Here is a 21,945-nt window from a genome sequence, read left to right on the forward strand (position 1 = left end):
AGGCCAGGGTGAGCCACGGGGCTGAGCTCAGAGGAAAAGGGTGGACAGGGTGACCCAGCCCAGGGGCCTGTGGCCAAGGCTGCAGACACGGAGGGCAAAGATAGGGGGGCCTCTGTGCACCGAGGCCTAAGGCATGGCTGAGTCCAGGTGTCCCCTCCTGGGGCAGAGGGCAGAGCAAGAAGAGCAGGAAATCCAAGGCCCCAGGTCTCTGCTACCCACGCATTCACTCAGCACGCAAACGCAAAGAGCCTACTGTGTACCAGACACGCTGCCTGCCACTCCCCACCGAGAACACGTCAGCTGCGGTGGCCTACCCTGTACCAGACACGCTCCCCACCAAGAATGTGTCAGCCACGGTCCCAACAGGAAAGAGCAGACACCCCAGAGTAGAATCCTTCAAGGGGTTGCCTACAAAGGGGCCATTTCCAGAGACACCAAGCTGACGGCACACCTTGGCCCCCTGGGAGAGGGGGAGGAGGAGAGCCCCCGAACCCGGAGGGAGAGAGAGAGGTGCAGAGAGGCCCACGAGGCCCTGGAGAGGGACCTCAGGGGAAGTTCCCAGTGGGCCTCAGCAGCCTCGCAGGAGGACTGGGGACACATGCCCACCCCCGCTTCTCCCCCGATCTCCCTCCCATCTCCTGCTGGGCTCCCTGCTGGCTGCATGGCCAGGACATCAGGGAGCCCGTGATGGGGCCCACAGGGCTCAGTCCACAGACAGCAGGGGTGAGAAGGTTCAGAGACAACCTGGACTGGGTGATGGGGGAGGCTGGCCTGGGGGCAGCCACAGAGGAGGGGGCCGTCATCTCCACTGGGGACAGGGAGGCTTTTAGAGGAGGTGATCGCTCAAGACTCTGAAGGTGGCCAGGCACGGTGGCTCATGCCTGTAATCCCAACACTTTGGGAGGCCGAGGCTGGTGGATCACCTGAGGTCAGGAGTTCAAGACCAGCCTGACTAACATGGTGAAACCCCATCTCCACTAAAAATATAAAAATTAGCCTGGTGTGGTGGTGGGCGCCTGTATATCTAGTTACTTGGGAGGTTGAGGCAGGAGAATTGCTTGAACCCGGGAGGCGGAGGTTGCAGTGAGCCGAGATGGCGCCACTGCACTCCAGCCTGGGTGACAGAGCGAGACTCCGTCTCACACACAAAAAAAGTAAACAAAGCAACAAAAGCAACAACAAAAAACAGACAAACAAAAAGACCCTGAAGGACAATCAGGAGCTGGCTTGGCAGAGACAAGGCGGCAGGGACACGGAGCAGACTTCCACCCAGAAAGGATGGCGGGGGCCAAGGTGCAGAGAGCACAGACCCCTGAGCCCACCCAGAGGGGCCACCATGGGGCAGTGAGGGGGCCTGGCCTGCTGAGACCAGGGACGGGGCGGAGCCAGGCTCGGAGGCCTGCTTTGCAAGTGTGAAGAAATGACAGGCGGCCTCTGTGCATAGGAAGCCACTGAAGTCTTCTATTCTATTCTATCCTAATTTTATTGAGACAGGGTCTTGCTCTGTCACCCAGGCTGGAGTACAGTGGCACGATCATGGCTCACTGCAGCCTCAAATTCCTGGGTTCAGGTGATCCTCCTGCCTCAGCCTCCCAAGTAGCTGGGACCACAGGTTCGTGCCACCACAACTGGCTATTTTGTTTGTTTGTTTGTTTGTTTTATAGAGACGGTGTTTTGCTATGCTGCCCAGGCTGGTCTTGAACTCCTAGACTCAAGTAATCCACCCGCCTTGACCTCCCAAAGTATTGGGATTACAGGTGTGAGCTGTCTCGCCCAGCCAGTATGTTAAAGAATAATAACTTTTATTGATTTTTGTCTTATCTCAAAAGTAATCCTTTTGCTACATAAACTTCAGAAAACAGTTAAAGAAGGAAACAGAAATCATTTACTCTCCCCACCCTGAGCTAACCATGGGAATATATTGGTATCTGCCTTTCTAGCCCTTTCTCTCTAAAAATGCAGCAGGCTTGAAATCTCTACCCTGCAGGTGGATATGCAAAGAGGTATCTCTTTATTTTCTGTAACAACAGGTGTTTGTAGCCTCTGTTTCCCCCAGATAGGGTGTAGGGCATGGTGCATGAAGATGGGGAAATAACGTGTGTTTTAGGATCCAGTGGAGAAGAAAACGTTGATGGCAAACGGAAGAGTGAGAGAATTGCTGGAGCAATGTTTGAGTAAGACGGGACGAGACACTGTGCTCCATGGAAGGGCCGGGCTTGGCCAGACAGGTCTTGGACTTGGCCGTTGCTCCTCCTTAGTGGGAGAGAAGGTGGGGATGTGGGCTCTGGCGTGGGAGCTGGGGGCACACACGGGGCGTAGGGACAGTCTCTTTGGGTGACTGCGATTTTCTCAGCACCTCTTCTCACCCCATTGCATTGCCCTTTTGTTCTACTTTCTAGGAGTCTTTAAAATTTTTACTTTAAATTTGAGGTAATTATAGAGTCACAGGAAGTTGTAAAAATAGAGTCACCCAGCTTCCCCCAGCGGTGACACCTTACGTAACTGGCGTACAGTATCAAAACCAGGAAGTCGGCTTGCACCTGGGTGTCATTCTGTGAACTAGACTAAGATCTGATTCAGTTCCTAGCAGCCTGTACACGCATTCACCTGCGTGGACGTGTGTGTAGTTCTTTGCAAACTTACCCCACGTATACAGATTTCAGTAACCACCGCCCCAGTCAAGATTCAGAACTCTTCCGTCACCACAGGGATCTTGTCGCCCCCCACTCCAGCCCAACGCTACCCCTGCCTGGCAGCCACACATCTCTTCTCCGTTTCTGTCATTTTGAGAACGTTATATGAATGGAATCATGCCCTATGTAACCTTTGAGGTGTTTTTCGCCCACTCAGCATAAGGCCCTTAAGATCCACCCAAATTCTTTTTTTTTTTTTTTTTTTTTGAAATGGAGTTTTGCTCATTGACCAGGATGCAGTGCAATGGCACGATCTCGGCTCACTGCAACATCTGCCTTTCGGGTTCAAGCAATTGTCCTGCCTCAGCCTCCCAAGTAGCTGGGATTACAGGCACCTGCCACCACGCCCGGCTAAGTTTTGTATTTTTAGCAGAGACAGGGTTTCACCATGTTGGTCAGGCTGGTCTCGAACTCCTGACCTCAAGTGATCTGTCTGCCTTGGTCTCTTAAAGTGCTGGGATTACAGGCGTGAGCCACCACCGCACCTGGTCTACCCAAGTTCTTTTATGGGATCAACAGTTTAGTTTGTTCCTTTTCATGGCTGAGTAGTATTCCTTTGTATAGATGACACACCCAGGTTTATTTAACCATATTCACCTGTGGAAAAACATTTGGGTGGTTTTGCACTTTGGAGCCATTACAAATAAACTGCTATGAACATTCACACGCAGGCCTTGGTGTGAACTTAAGTTTTCATTTTTCTGGGGTTAATGCACAGACACGCAGTTGCTGGGGTGCATAGTAAGTGCATGCTGGCTGCTCAACTGTTTTTCAGGGTGGCTGCGCCATTTTTTGTCACCACCACCAATGTATGCGAGATGCAGTTTCTCCACACCCTCACTGGCATTGGGTCGTATCACTATTTTCTGTTTCAGTCGTTCTAATAGGGTGTAGTGATCTCATTGTGGTTTAATTTCTATTCGCTGGTATCTACTGATGGTGAACACCTATTCATGTGAAACCTGTTCATGTGCTTATTTGCCCTCTGTAGCTCTTCTTTGATGAAATGTCTCCTTACATCTTTTTTCCCTTTCTCTTCCTTCCTTCCTTCTTTCCTTCCTTTCTTCTTTCTTTTTTTCTTTCTTTCCTTTCTTTCTTTCTCTTTCTTTCTTTCTCTCTCTCTTCTCTCTTTCTTTCTTTCCTTCCTTCCTTCCTTCCTTCCTTCTTTCCTTCCTTCCTTCCTTTCTTTCTTTCTTTCTTTCTTTCTTTCTTTCTTTCTTTTATCTCTTTCGTTCTTTCTTTCTTTCCTTCTTTCTCTTTTTTGACAGAATCTCACTCTGTCACCCGGGCTGGAGTGCTGTGGCATGATCTCAGCTCACTGCAACCTCTGCCTTCCTGGTTCAAGCAAGTTTCCTGCCCCAGGCTCCCGAGTAGATGGGATTATAGGCACCCGCCACCACAACCGGCTAAGTTTTGTATTTTTAGTAGAGACAAGGTTTCACCATATTGGTCAGGCTGGTCTCGAACTCCTGACCTCAGGTGATCCACCCACCTCAACCTCCCAAAGTGCTGGGATTACAGGCGTGAGCTGCCATGCCCAGCCTTTTTTCCCATTTTCTAAATGTTTCGTTTGTTTCTACTGTGGGGTCTTAAGTGTTCTTTACATTTTTCTAGAAACGACACCTTTGTCAGATGTGTGCTTTGCAAACATTTTCTCCCTGCCTGTGGCTTGTCTTTTCATCCTTTGAATGCAAGCATTTTTTTTTAACTTTTTGGGGTCTAATTGATTCATTTTTCAATTTCGTAGATCATGCTTTTGGTACCACATTGCCTAGCCAGTGGTCCTGAAGATGTTCTAGTATTTCTGCTATATTTTATTTTAGAAGATTACAGTTTACTTTTTGCATTTAAATTCATGGCCTATTTCGAATTAATGTTCGAAAGTGCCGGGATGGTGGGCGTGAGCCAATATGCCCAGCCAATCTCTCTGCTTTGAATAAGTGCCGTCACCTTCAGCTGTGCCCGGTGTCCTTAAGTCCAAAGTGTTGGTGATTCTTCCTTTCCTGGGACTGAATTTCTAAACAAGGACAGCCACCCATTGTGATTGGTGTTGCCTTTTAAACTAATATAACCAGTGAATCTTCTGGACTTTAGCCCTAAGATTTGGACCATCTACAATCAGCCATGTTCTCTCCAACGCGTCAAGTATGGCACTGTCTATCAACCATCCTCGGCAGGCTTGAGAAAACAGTCACTCAAATCATTTTTCTGAAGGACTTAATTCCTTCCTGGAACTTCAGCTGGGGAAGGCTGTCATGAAGTCTGTCCTGCTGCAAGACGGTGAGGCTTTTGTGCCCTGCTGTGAGGTGGTCACTGACAACAAGCTGCCCCAGGGTGAGGGAGCAGGATCCCTGGGCACCTGCGAGAGGGGTGGTGCAAACCGCCTGAGGAAAACCCTCCAGAGGGGAAGCAGGTGTGAACCTCAGCAGAGACGCCAGGCAGCAGCTGGAGCATGGGTACCCCAGAGGGGTTGGGGGAATCCCACAGCATGTGGGTAGGTCACCAACAGCATCTGCTGCCAACTCACTTTGCACTATTGAAATTCATTTGATTCTCGCATTAGATGGCTTCTATCCGACACAGCTTGCCTGCATTTTAGTTGGTTCACCTGCTGAGACATTTGGAGAGGGGTAGAGGGGTGAACACAAGTACCCACAGGTGTAGTATGCCCAGGCCCAAGACTGAAACCTAACTATAACCATAACCATACCATAACCCTAACCATAAGCCTAACTCTAACCCCAAACTAACCCTAACCCTAACCCACAGGTGCAGTATGCCCAGGCTGACCACTGAAACCTAACCATGACCCAAACCTAACCATAAGCCTAAACCTAACCCTAACTTAACCCTAACCCAGCCCTAACCCTAACCCCAACCATGAGCGCTCATCACAGGCAGCCTTGCTTTCTCATGCTGATCACGGTCCATTACTCTTGCCAGCTGGTGACTGCTTTCTTTCTTTTCTTCTTTTTTTTTTTTTTTTTTTCCTGAGATGGAGTTTCACTCTTGTTGCCCAGGCTGCAGTGCAATGGCACGATCTCGGCTCACAGCAACCTCCACCTCCCTGGTTCAAGCTGTTCTCCTGCCTCAGCCTCCCGAGTAGGTGGGACTACAGGCACCCGCCACCACACCCGGCTAACTTTTGTATTTTTAGTGGAGATGGGATTTCACCATGTTGGTCAGGCTGGTCTTGAACTCCTGACCTCAGGTGGTCCACCCGCCTTGGCCTCCCAAAGTGCTGGGTTTACAGGTGTGAGCCACCGCATCCGGCCACAGGTGAGTGCTTTCTTTGCTTGTTTCTATCTTGGTAAAAGGAGCTCAGGGTAAACAGGTAGCATCCACCACGTAATCAAACCCAGGTTCACCTGCTTGCTGTTATTATAGGAGGCAAAACTTGAGAGACGGGTGCTGGTGGGAGGAAAAGCAGGCGTATTCGGAGGGCCAGCCGACCGGAAGGATAGTGGACTAGCTCCCTAAACAGCATCTTTAGTCAGCACAAGTTTCAGCCTTGGTTTATGTTACATGTGGGGGAGGGTGGTTGGGACCAAGAGGTGACTGATGACCACAGACATCTGGGAGCCAGGGAGGGTCCAAGGATGTTGGACACTTCTTAGTCCTTGACCAGGTCACAGTGCTTCTTTAAATCTTTAACAAAACCTAGTTATCTGTTTATACAGCTCCCTTTAATCCCAGAGTTAGTTTTAAAAGTCACATGATTGCTGTTTTTGCATTTTTGCTTCAGTGCTCTAAAACTATCCTAGCCTAGGTGCAGAAGGAAAAGTTCCCTTAGGAAACATGGAGTGAGTTGGCTGTTTCGCTGTTGCAATCGTTTTAAATGTAGTGGGACGTTTAAAATAGAGACACAGAGACGGTGTTTTGTTATGTTGCCCAGGCTGGTCTTGAACTCCTGGACTCAAGTGATCCGCCTGCCTTGATATCCCAAAGTACTGGGATTACAGGTGTGAGCTGCCTCGCCCAGCCAGTATGTTAAAGAATAATAACTTTTATTGATTTTTTCTTATCTCAAAAGTAATCCTTTTGCTTGTGTCCCCTGGTGGAAGCCTCTTGCCTCTGGGAGCCGGGATCCTGGGAGCCGCGGAGCCTAAAGTTGTGGGATGGAAAGCAGACATTCCCCAGGTGGGTCACCAGTGGTGATGGACAGTGGGGTCACCCCTGCCTCCTCCCGTCTAGCTCTCAGGAACCTGTCTTCTATTCATTGGGGAAACAGCCCTGTATAAATAGCACCACCGTGTCAATGTGTAAGCCACATGCCGAAGGACGTGTCCCTGTCTTCACAGCGTCATCTCCAAGCAGGTCCCCTTGCTGTCATTACAATTCCACCCACCACTCTATCCAGCTGGCAGTTTTGGGGTGCTGTACTGTGTGGTGGGATCAGAGAATCCCGAAGTCCTGCGCTCACCGACTCACCTTCTCCTCCATAAAGCGGGTCCCTTAAGCCAAAGTGAGGTTAGGTGGGTCCTCGTGCCAGCGCCTGAGACACTCCATGGGCCTCGGGGTTGGTCCTGGCTGAATCCCAGGTAGCACGAGTCCAGGCCGGAAGGAGTCCAGTGAAATCCACTCGCCACCACCACCTTGAGAGACGGCCTCACAGCGAGGTTCGGACATTTGGCAGTGGCAGAAGCTAGATGAACCCTGGTGAGGGGAAGTTCTTGCTATTGGGCCCTGCAGAACCTCCCTCCCTGCTACCATGGCTGTGCCAAATAAGAGCCACCGCACCAGCACCTAGTGGTCAAGGGCGATGCTGGGGTGGCCAAGGGTGGAGACTGGGATGGCCGAGGATGGAGGCTGCTGGCTGAGGATAGAAACTGGGGTGGCCAAGGATGGAGGCTGGCTGGCTGAGGATGGAGGCTAGGGTGGCTGAGGATGGAGGCTGAGGTGGCTGAAGATGAAGGCTGGCTGGCTGTGGGTGGAGGCTGGGGTGGCTGAGGATGGAGGCTGGCTAGCTGAGGGTGGAGGCTGGCTGGTCAAGGACAGAGGCTAGCTGGCCGAGGATGGAGTCTGGGGTGGTTGAGGATGGAGGCTGGCTGGTTGAGAGTGGAGGCTGCGGTAGCTGAGGGTGGAGGCTAGGGTGGCTGAGGATGGAGTCTGGGATGGCTGAGGATGGAGGCTGGCTGGCTGAGGGTGGAGGCTGGCTGGCTGAGGGTGGAGGCTGGGCTGAGGATGGAGGCTGGCTGGCTGAGGGTGGAGACTAGCTGGCTGAGGGTGGAGGCTGGGCTGAGGATGGAGGCTAGCTGGCTGAGGGTGGAGGCTGGGCTGAGGGTGGAGGCTGGCTGGCTGAGGGTGGAGGCTAGCTGGCTGAGGGTGGAGACTAGCTGGCTGAGGGTGGAGGCTGGGGTGGCTGAGGGTGGAGGCTGGGGTGGCTGAGGGTGGAGGCTAGCTGGCTGAGGGTGGAGACTAGCTGGCTGAGGGTGGAGGCTGGCTGGTTGAGGGTGGAGGCTGGGGTGGCCGAGGATGGAGTCTGGGGTGGCTGAGGGTGGAGGCTAGCTGGCTGAGGGTGGAGTCTGGGGTGGCTGAGGATGGAGTCTGGGGTGGCTGAGGGTGGAGACTGGCTGGCTGAGGGTGGAGGCTGGGCTGAGGGTGGAGGCTGGCTGGCTGAGGGTGGAGGCTGGCTGGCTGAGGGTGGAGTCTGGGGTGGCCGAGGGTGGAGTCTGGGGTGGCCGATGGTGGAGTCTGGGGTGGCCGAGGATGGAGGCTGGCTGGCTGAGGGTGGAGGCTGGCTGGCTGAGGGTGGAGGCTGGCTGGCTGAGGGTGGAGGCTAGCTGGCTGAGGGTGGAGTCTGGGGTGGCCGAGGATGGAGTCTGGGGTGGCTGAGGGTGGAGGCTGGCTGGCTGAGGGTGGAGGCTAGCTGGCTGAGGGTGGAGGCTGGCTGGCTGAGGGTGGAGGCTGGCTGGCTGAGGGTGGAGGCTGGGCTGAGGGTGGAGGCTGGCTGGCTGAGGGTGGAGGCTGTGCTGAGGGTGGAGGCTGGGCTGAGGGTGGAGGCTAGCTGGCTGAGGGTGGAGTCTGGGGTGGCCGAGGATGGAGTCTGGGGTGGCTGAGGGTGGAGGCTGGCTGGCTGAGGGTGGAGACTGGCTGGCTGAGGGTGGAGGCTGGGCTGAGGGTGGAGACTGGCTGGCTGAGGGTGGAGGCTGGCTGGCTGAGGGTGGAGGCTGGCTGGCTGAGGGTGGAGTCTGGGGTGGCCGAGGATGGAGTCTGGGGTGGCTGAGGGTGGAGGCTGGCTGGCTGAGGGTGGAGGCTGGCTGGCTGAGGGTGGAGGCTGGGCTGAGGGTGGAGGCTGTGCTGAGGGTGGAGGCTGGGCTGAGGGTGGAGGCTGGCTGGCTGAGGGTGGAGGCTGGGCTGAGGGTGGAGACTGGCTGGCTGAGGGTGGAGGCTGGCTGGCTGAGGGTGGAGGCTGGGCTGAGGGTGGAGACTGGCTGGCTGAGGGTGGAGGCTGGCTGGCTGAGGGTGGAGGCTGGCTGGCTGAGGGTGGAGTCTGGGGTGGCCGAGGATGGAGTCTGGGGTGGCTGAGGGTGGAGGCTGGCTGGCTGAGGGTGGAGGCTGGCTGGCTGAGGGTGGAGGCTGGGCTGAGGGTGGAGGCTGTGCTGAGGGTGGAGGCTGGGCTGAGGGTGGAGGCTGGCTGGCTGAGGGTGGAGGCTGGGCTGAGGGTGGAGACTGGCTGGCTGAGGGTGGAGGCTGGCTGGCTGAGGGTGGAGGCTGGCTGGCTGAGGGTAGAGGCTGTGCTGAGGGTGGAGGCTGGGCTGAGGGTGGAGGCTGGCTGGCTGAGGGTGGAGGCTGGGCTGAGGGTGGAGGCTGGCTGGTTGAGGGTGGAGGCTGGGCTGAGGGTGGAGGCTGTGCTGAGGGTGGAGGCTGGGCTGAGGGTGGAGGCTGGGCTGAGGGTGGAGGCTGGCTGGCTGAGGGTGGAGGCTGGCTGGCGTCCCGGCATGAGCCATCCTTTCCACCTGGTTTCTCAGAGCCTCGTCTGCCGTGGGCTCCCTCTGGTGGGTGCCACAGTGAGCTGCAGAGATTCTCGTACTTTGAGCCCACTCCTGCAGGTCCCCCATGTCTCTTCCAAAATTATTTGTCCCCAGTATTCCAATCTTGCTCCTTCCGCCTCCCCAGCCCAGCAGCCACGCCATTTGCCGCTGCTCATGAGTCCGTGTGGATCCCTACCCTGCGTCCCTTCTCTCTGCACAGGGGAGTGTGGCCTGGTGGGCTGCCTGCTCTCAGCTCCCACAAGCCCGGCCTCCTCTCTCTCATCAGCCCATCTTTGAACCCACAGGCGTGAGCTGATACAGAGTCATGGGAGCAACAATCAGGAGACGCTGGCGTCCGGGCCATCCTTCTGTGTAGCTGGCCAAGCCCGGTCCTGCTGATGGGCCAGTGTGTGCCCGTGGCTTGTTGGGTTTCTCAGCCGCTGGCTCAGGGAGGGCAGCCTGCAGGTGGCACAGTCACTGGACACCCCGAGGTTAGTTGCCCGGCCAGGACCAGGGCCCCCAGCACGCCAGGAGCTGCTGTTTGGAATTGGATGTGGTTCCCCGCTGCGGCGTGGCCCTGCTCGGGGACTCCGGTCTTGCCCTGTGCTACGGAACTGTACTGTGGCTGGCCTGACATCCTACCCAGCACACTCACCCACCGCGGGTGCCTTGAGCGCCACAGGATCTGCCGGCCAAACGGCCCAAGTGGCAGGATTCCTTGTACCTGAGCCTCGAGCTGTGGCAGAGTCCTTGCATTAACGCGCTACTTGAACCTGGCATTTTCCATGCCTGTTGATGAGTGTGGCAGAGCCGTTTTACCTAATGCAGAATAATCTGCTCCTACATCTAACAGCCTATGGAGCCCGGTGCTCCTGTCTTCGTGGCAGAAGGTACTAGGCACCGTCGCTTGTCTTTTACCTTTCAGGAAACATCCCAGCCTGCCAAAGACTGTTACCAGGGGCCCCCTGGCCACCTGCCCAGTGGGTGAGGGCAGGATCAAGAGGTCATCCTTCAGGTCTGCAGGGGCACGTCTCATACTAACTGTTTTAGGCTGAGCTTCCTCGAGGCAGAGCCTGAGACAGGAATTCTTTGCAAGTGATTACGGGGTTCTCTTAGGGGGAAGAGGAGAGTTGTTTGTTTTTGTTTTTGAGACAGAGTTTCGCTCTTGTTGCCCAGGCTGGAGTGCAGTGGTGCGATCTCGGCTTGCTGCAACCTCTGCCTCCCGAGTTCAAGTGATTCTCCTGCCACAGCCTCCTGAGTAGTTGATGACAGGCACCTGCCACCATGCCCAGCTAATTTTTGTATTTTTAGCAGAGATGGGGTTTCATCATGTTGGCCAGGCTGGTCTCGAACTCCTGACCTCAGGTGATCCTCCCGCCTCGGCCCCCCAAAGTGCTGGGATTACAGGCGTGAGCCACCACGCCCAGCCGGAAGAGGAGATTTGAACACGGACCACAGAGGGCCGGTGCTGTGAGGCCCCAGGGAGGAGACGGCCATCCACAAGCCAAAGAGAGAGGCCTCAGGAGGAATCAGCCTTGCCACACCTTGACCGAGGACTTCCGGCCTCCAGAGCTGTGAGCAATAAATGTCAGTGGTTTAAATCAGCCAGCCTGGGGTGTTTGTTATGGCAGCCCTCGCAGACCAGCACGGCCAGGACGCTGCCAGTTCCCGGTTCCACCTGCCCTTCCTCTGACAGGGAAGGAGAGTGGAGAAGTTGAGCTGCTTGGATGCCATATGCCCTATGAGGCCTCTGCCTGATCCCACAGAGGACTCTGCAACACAGAAGGAATTACAGAATCTGCCCTGCCCTGGGTCCGTCGGGAACTTACTGCAGGCAACTAGGGGTGGGGACCGAACTTCCTGACACATCTTCGAATTAGGGTGGGCAGCTCCAGGGGCCAAGTCTCCAGGGAGGGCTGCAGTGCCGCCACCTGCAGCTATGGGACCCGGGGGGCCAGACAGGCGGACAGACCCTGCCCACCAAAAAGTCACACCGAGGGCCGGGTGCGGTGGCTCACGCCTGTAATCTCAGCACTTTGGGAGGCCGAGGTGGGCGGATCATAAGGTCAGGAGTTCGAGACCGGCCTGGCCAATATGGTGAAACCCCATCTCTACTAAAAATACAAAAAAAAAAAAAAAATTAGCTGGACATGGTGGTGGGCGCCTGTAATCCCTGCTACTCGGGAGGCTGAGGCAGGAGAATTGCTTGAACCTGGGAGGTGGAGGTTGCAGTGAGCCAAGATTGTGCCACTGCACTCCAGCCTAGGGGACAGAGTGAGACTCCATCTCAAAAAAAAAAAAAAAAAAAACAAAAGCCGCACCGAGGCATGTGCCCATGGGCCCGTGTTTATTTTGATGTGAAGATGTTTTGAACGCTTATTTAACAAAATTTATCCATCTCTTGTCTTTACAGATTCTGTTTTGTTTCAGAATTTCATAATAGTCCCATTCACAACAGCCAAAAATAGAAATGACTGAAGTGTCCACCAACAGAGGAAGGACCGAATTACAATATGACCAGAGACTCAACGCCGGCAGCGGTGAAGACGGATGGATTGCTGGCATTCGGCACAGCACGGGTGAGCTGCACCACGCCATGCCGTGCCGCAGAGGCCTCACCTGGAAGATTTCCACAGGCCCTATTTTTAATCACTAAGAAACCCAGACCGCTCCTAATAGAAAATAATATATAATTTGCTTTTTGTTTTTCGATATCTTTTTTTTTCTTTTGGAGACAGAGTCTTGTGCTGTCACCCGGGCTGGAGTGCAGTGGTGCGATCTCGGCTTACTGCAACCTCCGTTTCCCGGGTTCAAGAGGTTCTCCTGCCTCAGCCTCCTGAGTAGCTGGGATTACAGGTGCCCACTACCATGCTCAGCTAATCTTTGTATTTTTAGTAGAGATGGGGTTTCACCATGTTGGTCAGGCTGGTCTCGAACTCCTCAACTCAAGTGATGCGCCCGCTGTGGTCTCCCAAAGTGCTGGGATTACAGGCATGAGCCACCGCGCCCGGCCCAATATCCTTTTATCTTAAACATTTACTACTCTGGGATTTATTTCAGTTTGGCATACAAAGTAGGGAGCTTTGGAATTTTCTTTCGAATGATTGACCAGGTGTTCGGCACGGTTATCCAGCAATCCATTGTACACCCACTGACGCGAGACGCCACTCCCACCTCTCACTAAATCCTTGTCTAGGTCCTGTCTGTTCCCCCCTCCTGCATTCTCACTCATTGATCTATCTGTCTCTTCCTCCCCAGATTCAGGTTGCTTTAGCTGGTTTAGCTAGTGATGCATTTTAATGTCTGATAGGGTAAGCCCTCTTCATTATTCCTTTCTATTCCCACATTTTTCTCCGCTGTTCTCATGAGAGCATTCTTCAGATGAGCCTTAGAATCACTATCCCACATTGCAGAACGCTTGCTGGGCTTTTGTGTGGGATTGCTTTAAATTTATAGACTAACTTGGAGGGAAATTACATCTTTATAATATTATCTTCAATGCAGCAACATCGTAACTCTCCTTTTATGCAAAGTGGGTTTTTATATGCCCTAGTGGAGAAGACATTTCTTTTTCTTTTTTCTTTTTTTTCTGTGTGTGCGTGCGTTTCCGTGTGTGTGTGTGCGTGCGTGTGTTTGTGTGTGCACGTGTGCGCATGTGTGCACTGTGTGAGTGTGCACGTGTGCATGCGTGTGTGCGTGTGCATATGTGCGTGTGCAAGTGTGCATACGTGTGTGCTGTGTGTCCATGTGTGTGCGCGCATGTGTGCATGTGTGCATGTGTGTGCATGTGTGCATATGTGCCTTGTGTGCCTCTGTGTGTGTGCATATGTGTGTGCATGTGTGCGCCTGCGTGTGTATGTGTGTGCATGTGTGTGTTAGTATCTACCCAGCAACCACTACCCTGGCCTCAGAGCCTCTTTCCTTCGCACTCCCAGGGATGCCGTCCCCACCAAAGGGGTGGAGCCATGAACCAATCGGAGCCAATCAGAGAACTCCATCTCCCCGACCACAGCAATGGATCACAGCCCGGCCGTCGGTTCCTCCGTGAGATTTGATATATGGGTGTTGGGAAATAAAAGCATTTTCTTTCTCTGGAATTACCATCTGTAAGGATGGGGTGGGTCTGAGGAGAGTCTGCCTGCCTGAGAAACGCAACAATAAAAACATTCGCGGAGCCCTTGCTGTGTGCCAGGCCCTGCTCTCCAAAGTTTACAAGAATGGACTCCTGTTGTCCTCACAATAACCGCATGGGGACGGATAGGAGTGATGTTCAAAACATTTAATAAATGGGCCGGGCGCAGTGGCTCACACCTGTAATCCCAACACTACGGGAAACTGAGGCAGGAGGAACGCTTGAGGCCGGGAGTTCAAGACCAGCCTGGGCAACATAGTGAGACCCTGTCTCTAAAAAAATTAATAAATTAGCCAAGTGTGGTGGTGAGCACCTGTAGTTCCAGCTACTCAGGAAGCTGAGGCGGGAGAATTGCTTGAGCCCAAGAGGTCAAGGCTGCAGTGAGCTAGGATTGCACCACTGCATTCCAGCCTCAGCCACAGAGCGAGATCCCATCTCAATAATAACAATGATGATGATGACTGGCAGGACCCCAGCACTGCCTGGTTGAAACGGACCCCACACCAGTATGTGCCAGCCGCATCTCAGCTCGGACAGAATGATCGTCATCCCATTTACGAGTGTGGAAACGGGGCACAGAGAAGTTTCATAACTTGCCCAAGGCCAGGAAGCTGGTCAGTGGTAGAGCCTGGGCTCCTTCCTCAACCTGGAAAGTGGTCCAGGAGTGAGTGCTGCAGGTGACAGACCCTCACAGTGGCTGGCCTGAAGGGGGCAGGTCCGGGGAGAGGTGGGGACCCTCACCCCCAGCTGGAAGGACAGTGGCCCTCGTCTGAGGGTAGCACGTTGGTTTAGGGGCCTTGCTGCTGGGATGCATCCCCTGCTTGCAGAGCCTGGAGCCCCAGCGTGGGAAATGCCCCCAGCGTGGAGTGCCCCCAGCATGGGAAATGCCCCCAGCGTGGGAAATGCCCCCAGCGTGGGAAATGCCCCCAGCGTGGAGTGCTCCCACCATGGAGTGCTCCCAGCATGGAGTGCTCCCAGCGTGGAGTGCTCATGGCGGTTCCTTGTGTCTTTTGATACAATCGCATAAGAAGGCTGTGTGGTGGTTCACACCTGTAACCCCAGCACTTTGGGAGGCCGAGGAGGGAGGACTGCTTGAGCCCAGGTGTTTGAGACCAGCCTGTGCAACATGATGAAACCCCGTCTCTACTACAAATACAAAAATTAAGCAGGCATGGCCAGGCGTGGTGGCTCACGCCTGTAATCCCAGCACTTTGGGAGGCCGAGGCAGGCAGATCATGAGGTCAAGAGTTCGAGACCAGCTTCACCAACATGGTGAAACCCTGTTTCTACTAAAAATACAAAAATTAGCCGGGCATGGTGGCACACACCTGTAATCCCAGCTACTTGGGAGGCTGAGGCAGGAGAATCACTTTAACCTGGGAGGCGGAGGTTGTGGTGAGCTGAGATCGCGCCACTGCACTCCAGCCTGGGCAACAGAGCGAGACTCTGCCTCAAAAAAAAAAAAAAAAAATTAGGCAGGCATGGTGGCACAAGCCTGTGGTCCCAGCTTTGTGAGAGGCTGAGGTGGAAGGATCACCTGACCCTGGGGGTAAGTGAAGGCTGCAGTGAGCCATGATTGTGCCACTGCACTCCAGCCTGGATGACAGAGCAAGACCCTGTCTCAAGAAAATAATAATAATAATGCAAGGACAGGAATGCAGCTGTGAACATTTTATTTTATTGCATTTCATGTATACGATCATTCCAGTCAAAAAATAAGTGACTTTTATAAAACCAAAATATCTTCAAAGCTACAATTTAGGCAACATCTTTATTTTCTTGAGTCATTCTTTAGTTTTAAAATAAAATTGGCTGGGTGCGGTGGCTCATGCCTGTAATCACAGCACTTTGGGAGGCCGAGGTGGGTGGATCACCTGAGGTCAGGCGTTTGAGACCAGCCTGGGCAACATGCTGAAACCCCGTCTCTACTAAAAATACAAAAATTAGCTGGGCATGGTGGCACATGCCTGTAATCCCAGCTACTCGGGAGGCTGAGGCAGGTGAATTGCTTGAACCCGGGAGGCGGAGGTTGCAGTGAGCCGAGATCACACCACTTTGACAGAGCAAGAGTCTGTCAAAAAAAAAAAAAAAACTAAGAGTAAATTTCAATTAAAAATATATTAGCCAATTTTAGTAAAATATCTCACATATGAAATAAAATTTGCATTCACCAAATCAAAATATGACACTTTGCAATTCATACTCTGTGTCACTCTTGAATTTTAAACCCAGATACAATCTCCACGTGGTCACAGAGAATAAAGGGCTGGCGGAAGTGGGGTTCCATGTCTGTGCTTTTACGTTGCTATGTGCGATGGGCAGAGCGATGGCCTTGAAGATGCCCAGGTCTGGGCCCCCAGGACCCGTGACCCTCGTGCTTTGTGTGACAATGGGGACTTTGCAGACATGACTCAGGCAGGGCTCTGCAGAAAGCGAGTTTCCTATGTTCTCCAGGTGGGCCTGAGGTCATCACAAAGGTCCTTATAAGAGGGAGGCCTGGGACATCTGGGCACAGAAGATGCTACTCTGTGGGCTCTGAAGATGGAGGAAGGGCCCCTTGCCAGGGAATGTGGACGCCTCCAGGAGCTGGAAAAGCCAGGAAACAGATTCTCCCCGAGCCTCCAGAAGGAATCAGCCATTTGGACGCCTTGATTTCAGCCCAGGGAGACCCGATTTGGACTTTACACCTAACCTATAGAACTGTATGAGTAAGTTTGTATTATTTTAAGCCACCTAAATGTGTGGCAATTCATTACAGCAGTCATAGAAAACTAAGGCACTGGGTTAAATTTTGTTTTGCTTTTTGTTTTGTTTTGTTTTGTTTTTTGAGATGGAGTCTCGCTCTGTCACCCAGGCTGGAATACAATGGTGCAATTTCAGCTCATTGCAACCTTCTCCTCCTGGGTTCAAGTGATTCTCCTGCCTCAGGATCCCAAGTAGCTGGGACTACAGGCGTGCACCACTACACCTGGCTAATTTTTGTGTTTTCAGTGGAGGCAGGGTTTTACCATGTTGGCCAGGCTGGTCTTGAACTCCTGACCTCAGATGATCCACCCGCCTCGGCTTCCCTAAGTGCTGGGATTACAGGCATGAGCCGCCATGCCCAGCCTGGGCTACAGTTTTTTTTTTTAAGACAGGGTCTTGCTCTGTCACCCAGGCTGCGGTGCAGTGGCAAGATCATGGCTCACTGCACCCCCCAACTCCTGGGCTCAAGCGATCCTTCCACCTAGTCTTCCTGAGTAGCTGGGATTACAAGCATGCACCACCATGCTGGCTGATTTTTAAATTTTTTTGTAGGGACCAGGGTCTCACTATGTTGCCCAGGTTGGTCTTTTTTTTTTTTTTTTTTTTTTTTTGAGACAGAGTCTTGCTCTGTTACCCAGGCTGGAGTGGCACAATCTCGGCTCACTGCAAGCTCCGCCTCCTGGGTTCACGCCATTCTCCTGCCTCAGCTTCCCAAGTAGCTGGGACTGCAGGCACCTGCCACCATGCCCGGCTAATATTTTGTATTTTTAGTAGAAACGGGGTTTTACTGTGTTAGCCAGGATGGTCTCGATCTCCTGACCTCGTGATCCGCCCGCCTCGGACTCCCAAAGTACTGGGATTACAGGCATGAGCCACTGTGCCCGGCCAACCCAGGCTGGCCTTAAACTCTTGGACTCAAGCAATCCTCCGGCCTCAACCTCCCAAGGTGTTGGGATTACAGATGTGAGCCACTGTGCCTGGCCAATTGTTTACTTTGAACCTATTACTCAAACCTAGGAAAATATAAGACCACAAGGTGAAAACCCAAAACAAACTGTGAGCCCAAATCATTCCGAACCTTTGTGAACTTACACTCAGAATAAGCATGTGTCACTGTGTGTGTGTGTGTGTGTGTGTGTGTGCGTGTGTGTGCTGGGGCCGGGCATGTAACTGGGAATTCTCTGAATTAACTTCACGTCTTCTATGGTGTTTATTAAAGGCTAAGTAGTGCAAACCCACTAAGTAACAGCGTAACACTGCCTCACTTTGCTAGAGCTGCCTTTACAAAGTGCCACACACTAGGAAGCTCCAACAACAGAGACATATTGTCCCACAGCTCAGGAGGCCGGACCCCCAAAAGCAAGGCATGGACAGGGCTGGTTCCTTCCCAAGGCTGTCAGGGAGAGTCCGTCCCTGGCTCTCTCATTTAGCTTATGATCGTTGGAGGGCAGCCTTGGGTGATCCCTTGGCTTCTAGAAGATTCACCCGATCTCTGCCTTCATCTTCGCATGTGCATCTCTGTCTCTGTGTCCAAATGTCCGCCTTGTAGTGGGGTCACTGGTCATATTAGATTAGGGGCCGCCCTAATGATTTCGTCTTACCTTGATCATCTGCAGAGACCCTGTTTCCAAACAAGTTCCCATTCACACGCACCGGCCGCTAGGACTTGAACACTCAACCCGTGACACCCACGCACACACGCAACCCATGTCACGCAACCACCGCCCACCCATTTAACTCTGTGTGTGTATGTGCCTGTGCATGTACAACACACCAGACACACACAGACACACAGAGAGAGAGAGTTAAAATTCACGAGGGAGAGCAGCAGTTGTTTAGAGCAAAGACACCACAGCGCCCACACGTGCCTCGTTTGAGGTCCTGCAACCAGCTGGCGTGGGGAGCCACTGAGACCACCCACCCCTGTCTGCTCATGCAGCTTCCAGTGGGCTCTGTCACTTCCATCAAGAACAACACCCCAGGGCTACAGGAATAACACCCCAGGCCTATAAACACCCCCGTGCTACAAAAGCAACACCCCAGGGCTATAACAACACCCCAGTGCCCACTGATGTTGACTCTAAGGTCGTGGCATTTTTTCCGAGACCTAAAGACCTAAAGCATTTTTAATTTCATGTTATTATTATTTTGAATGGGCTCTTTCCCCCATGTTATTCTGATGGCTGTTGCTAATAGGCAGAAAAAAAAGTCTTTAGCTGGGCGCGGTGGCTCATGCCTGTAATCCCAGCACTTTGGGAGGCTGAGGTGGGTGGATTACTTGAGGTTAGGAGTTCAAGACTAGCCCAGCCAACATGGTGAAACCCCGTCTCTAGTAAAAATACAAAAATGAGTCGGGTGTGGTGTGGTGGTGGCGGGCACCTGTAATTCCAGCTACTTGGGAGGCTGAGGCAGAAGAATCACTTGAACCTGGGAGGCAGAGGTTTCAGTGAGCCAAGATCGTGCCACTGCACTCCAGCCTGGGCAACAGAGCAAGACTCCTTCCCCAAAAATAAAAATTATTTTGAAATACATCTTTCTTTTAAAAGTTTGTTTGAATTTACATAGAGTAAAAGTCAGCTTTTCTGGTCTGCAATTCTAAGAATTGGACAAATGTACAGAGTCACGCAACCACTGCCAAAATCAAGGTGCAGCTCCTCAAAGATAGCTCTCAGGTGCCGAGCCTCTGCAACCAGCCTTCCTTGAACCCCTAAGCCCGCCCTGTGCCCCCCACCCCCAGTGCTGTTGGCTGCCCCGTCCAGCCACCCTGCGGCATCACCCAGACCCAGGAACCTTCAGAGGTTCCTTCAGCTGGCGTCTGATTGATCCCAGTAGGTATGTGTGTCATTTTAATTGCTGAGTGGTATTCCTCGGTATGAAGGCATCGCGGTTTCCTTATGCACCAGTTGAAGGCTGAGTTCCGTCTTCAGTAAATATGAACAAAACTATGAACTTGCAGGCATCGGTTTTTGTGTGAGCACAATTTTTCAGTCTTCTGGATAGATATCCATGATATTGAGGCAGGAGCATAGAGAGTGAAGGTAACCAGGGGTTAAGGGATAAGCAAAAGACCAGCAGGTGCAGCCAGTTCTAGGCAAGGTGGGGCAGCACACAGGCCGCATTTAACCTGTGATAACAAGACAGACGCCTCCACTTCAGCCTCTGATTGACTGCCGGCCGAGCCTCCACTTCAGCTTCTGATTGGTCAAAGGCCAATCCTTCATAGGTGGGTAACCAATCGGAGACCTCTAAAGGGCACCGAGGGGGTGGGGCCAAGTTTTCTTGGCCGTATAAAAGCCCTCGGAGCATTGCAATCAGGAGACTCTTGAGCCACCTGCTGGGGCGTCTCTTGCTCCGTGAATTGTGCCTTTTCTCCTCCTCTGTCCTTTTTCTTGTCTTTCTTTGCTTCATTCTCTTGTTGCTTTGTGCATGCATTTTGTTCCATTCTTTCTTCAACACGCCAAGACCCTGGACAACTCGCAGCCGAGACCTTCCATCCGGCAACACGTGTTGGCAAGCAGGCCAGGAGGTAAGCCCAAATTTGGGGATGTGTTTTTTTTCTTCTTTCTTTGTCAAAGCTGTCATCTGTGGGCGCGGGTTGAGCAGTGAAAAGCCACCAGGGCACCCGCTGCTTGAAGTCTCCGGTGACAAGATAACTCGGTCATGGAACGGGTCATTCAGGTCCTGCCGAGCACGAGACACGTCCACGCAACAGCCAGGACGATGTTTGTGCTGCAGAATGTCTTTGCGGAGGCGAGAGCCCCCGTTCCGGTCGGTGTCTGTGCCCCTGTGCTGGAGGCGGTGGTGTGGAGTTACGTTTTTAGGGTCCTCTTCTTAGAGCGGGACAGGGGCCCCTCGTTTTATGTGTGAGTCTTTTTGCGTGAGAACCCGGAATTCTTCATTGTTCCGAGGGACGGATCCCTGACTTTGCTGTTAATAGTGTTAAGGTCTGTGGTAAGGTCCCGTGTCTCACGAGGGTTACCGGCTGAAGAAGCTTATTTCACCTGGTGGGACGCAGATAGCTAAGCATTGCATCCCGGGACCAGGGGAATCACAGTAAATCAATCCATCGCCTACGGGGGACTCCTCCAAACCAGCACCAGGGCCCACCCTGGGGTTCGGGATGTCTGACACCCTAAGGCTGGGGACGTCGCCTGACACCCTGAGGTCAGAAACATCTGCAATATGCAGGCCCTCCCTAGGCCAGACCACTACGGGAAACACCTTCCAGAATCCTGCAATCTGTAAAGCTTCTAAGACGGGCCCTCAAAAAAAAGTCCTGAGGCCGGGCGCGATGGCTCACACCTGTAATCCCAACACTTTGGGAGGCCGAGGCAGGTGATCACTTGAGGTCAGGGATTCAAGACCAGCCTGGCCAACATGGTGAAACCCCGTCTCTACTAAAAATACAAAAATTTAGCCAGGTGTGATGGCTCAAGCCTGTAATCCCGGCTACTCAGGAGGCTGAGGCAAGAGAATCACTTGAATTCGGGAGGTGGAGTTGCAGTGAGCCGAGATCGCGCCACTGCACTCCAGCCTGGGCAACTCGGTCTAAAGAGACTGAGTTTTAGACCTGAGACTTGTTCTTAAAAAAAAAAAAAAAAAAAAAAAAATCCTAAGACTGAGCTGGATGTTGTGGATGACCCCTCTTACAAGGGCCACTTGTCTCTTGTCAAATCCTCCTGAGCCCCCCACATCCCCAGAGCGGATCACCCTATTCCGCAGCTCCCATGGCACCGCCCCTCTCGGGAGGAGTGGGGTCCAGTCCAGTGCAAGTCTCATTTCCCACAGCTGATACCCAACAATGTCAGGGAAAGTGGGGAAGGTACTCTGAGCACCCTGGCAGGTTTGTGGACAGGTTCCAAACCTTGGCTCACAGCTAACACCTTCCAGCCAGTAACAATGGGATTGCTAGCTCAGAAGGTCACTGTAGGTCTGAGAAACTGTGAAACTGTTTTCCAGAGTGGCCGTGCACGGGACGTTTCCTCCCGCCACCGAAAATGATTCTGTTTGCTCTAAATACTCACCAGCATTTCATGTTGCCCAAATTCTTTATGTAACCATTCTTTATTATCATTATTATTTTTAGAAACAGGGTACTCTGTGGCCCAGACTGGAGTGTGGTGGTTCAATCCCAGCTCACTACAGCCTCCAACAGCTGTTTGTTGCTAGTCTATAGACAGATATATTTTTTTTTCACTATTTACTTATTTTTTTGAGACAGACTCTCACTCTGTTGCCCAGGCTGGAGTGCAGTGGTGAGATCTTGGCTCACTGCAACCTCTGCCTCCCAGGTTCAAGTGATTCTCGTGCCTCAGCCTCCCAAGTAGCTGGCATTACAGGCGCCACCACCACACCTGTATAATTTTTGTATTTTTAGTAGAGATGGGGTTTTATCATATTG

The sequence above is a fragment of the Gorilla gorilla genome, chromosome 6 (assembly GCF_029281585.2).
Source record: "Gorilla gorilla gorilla isolate KB3781 chromosome 6, NHGRI_mGorGor1-v2.1_pri, whole genome shotgun sequence".
Taxonomy (NCBI): domain Eukaryota; kingdom Metazoa; phylum Chordata; class Mammalia; order Primates; family Hominidae; genus Gorilla; species Gorilla gorilla.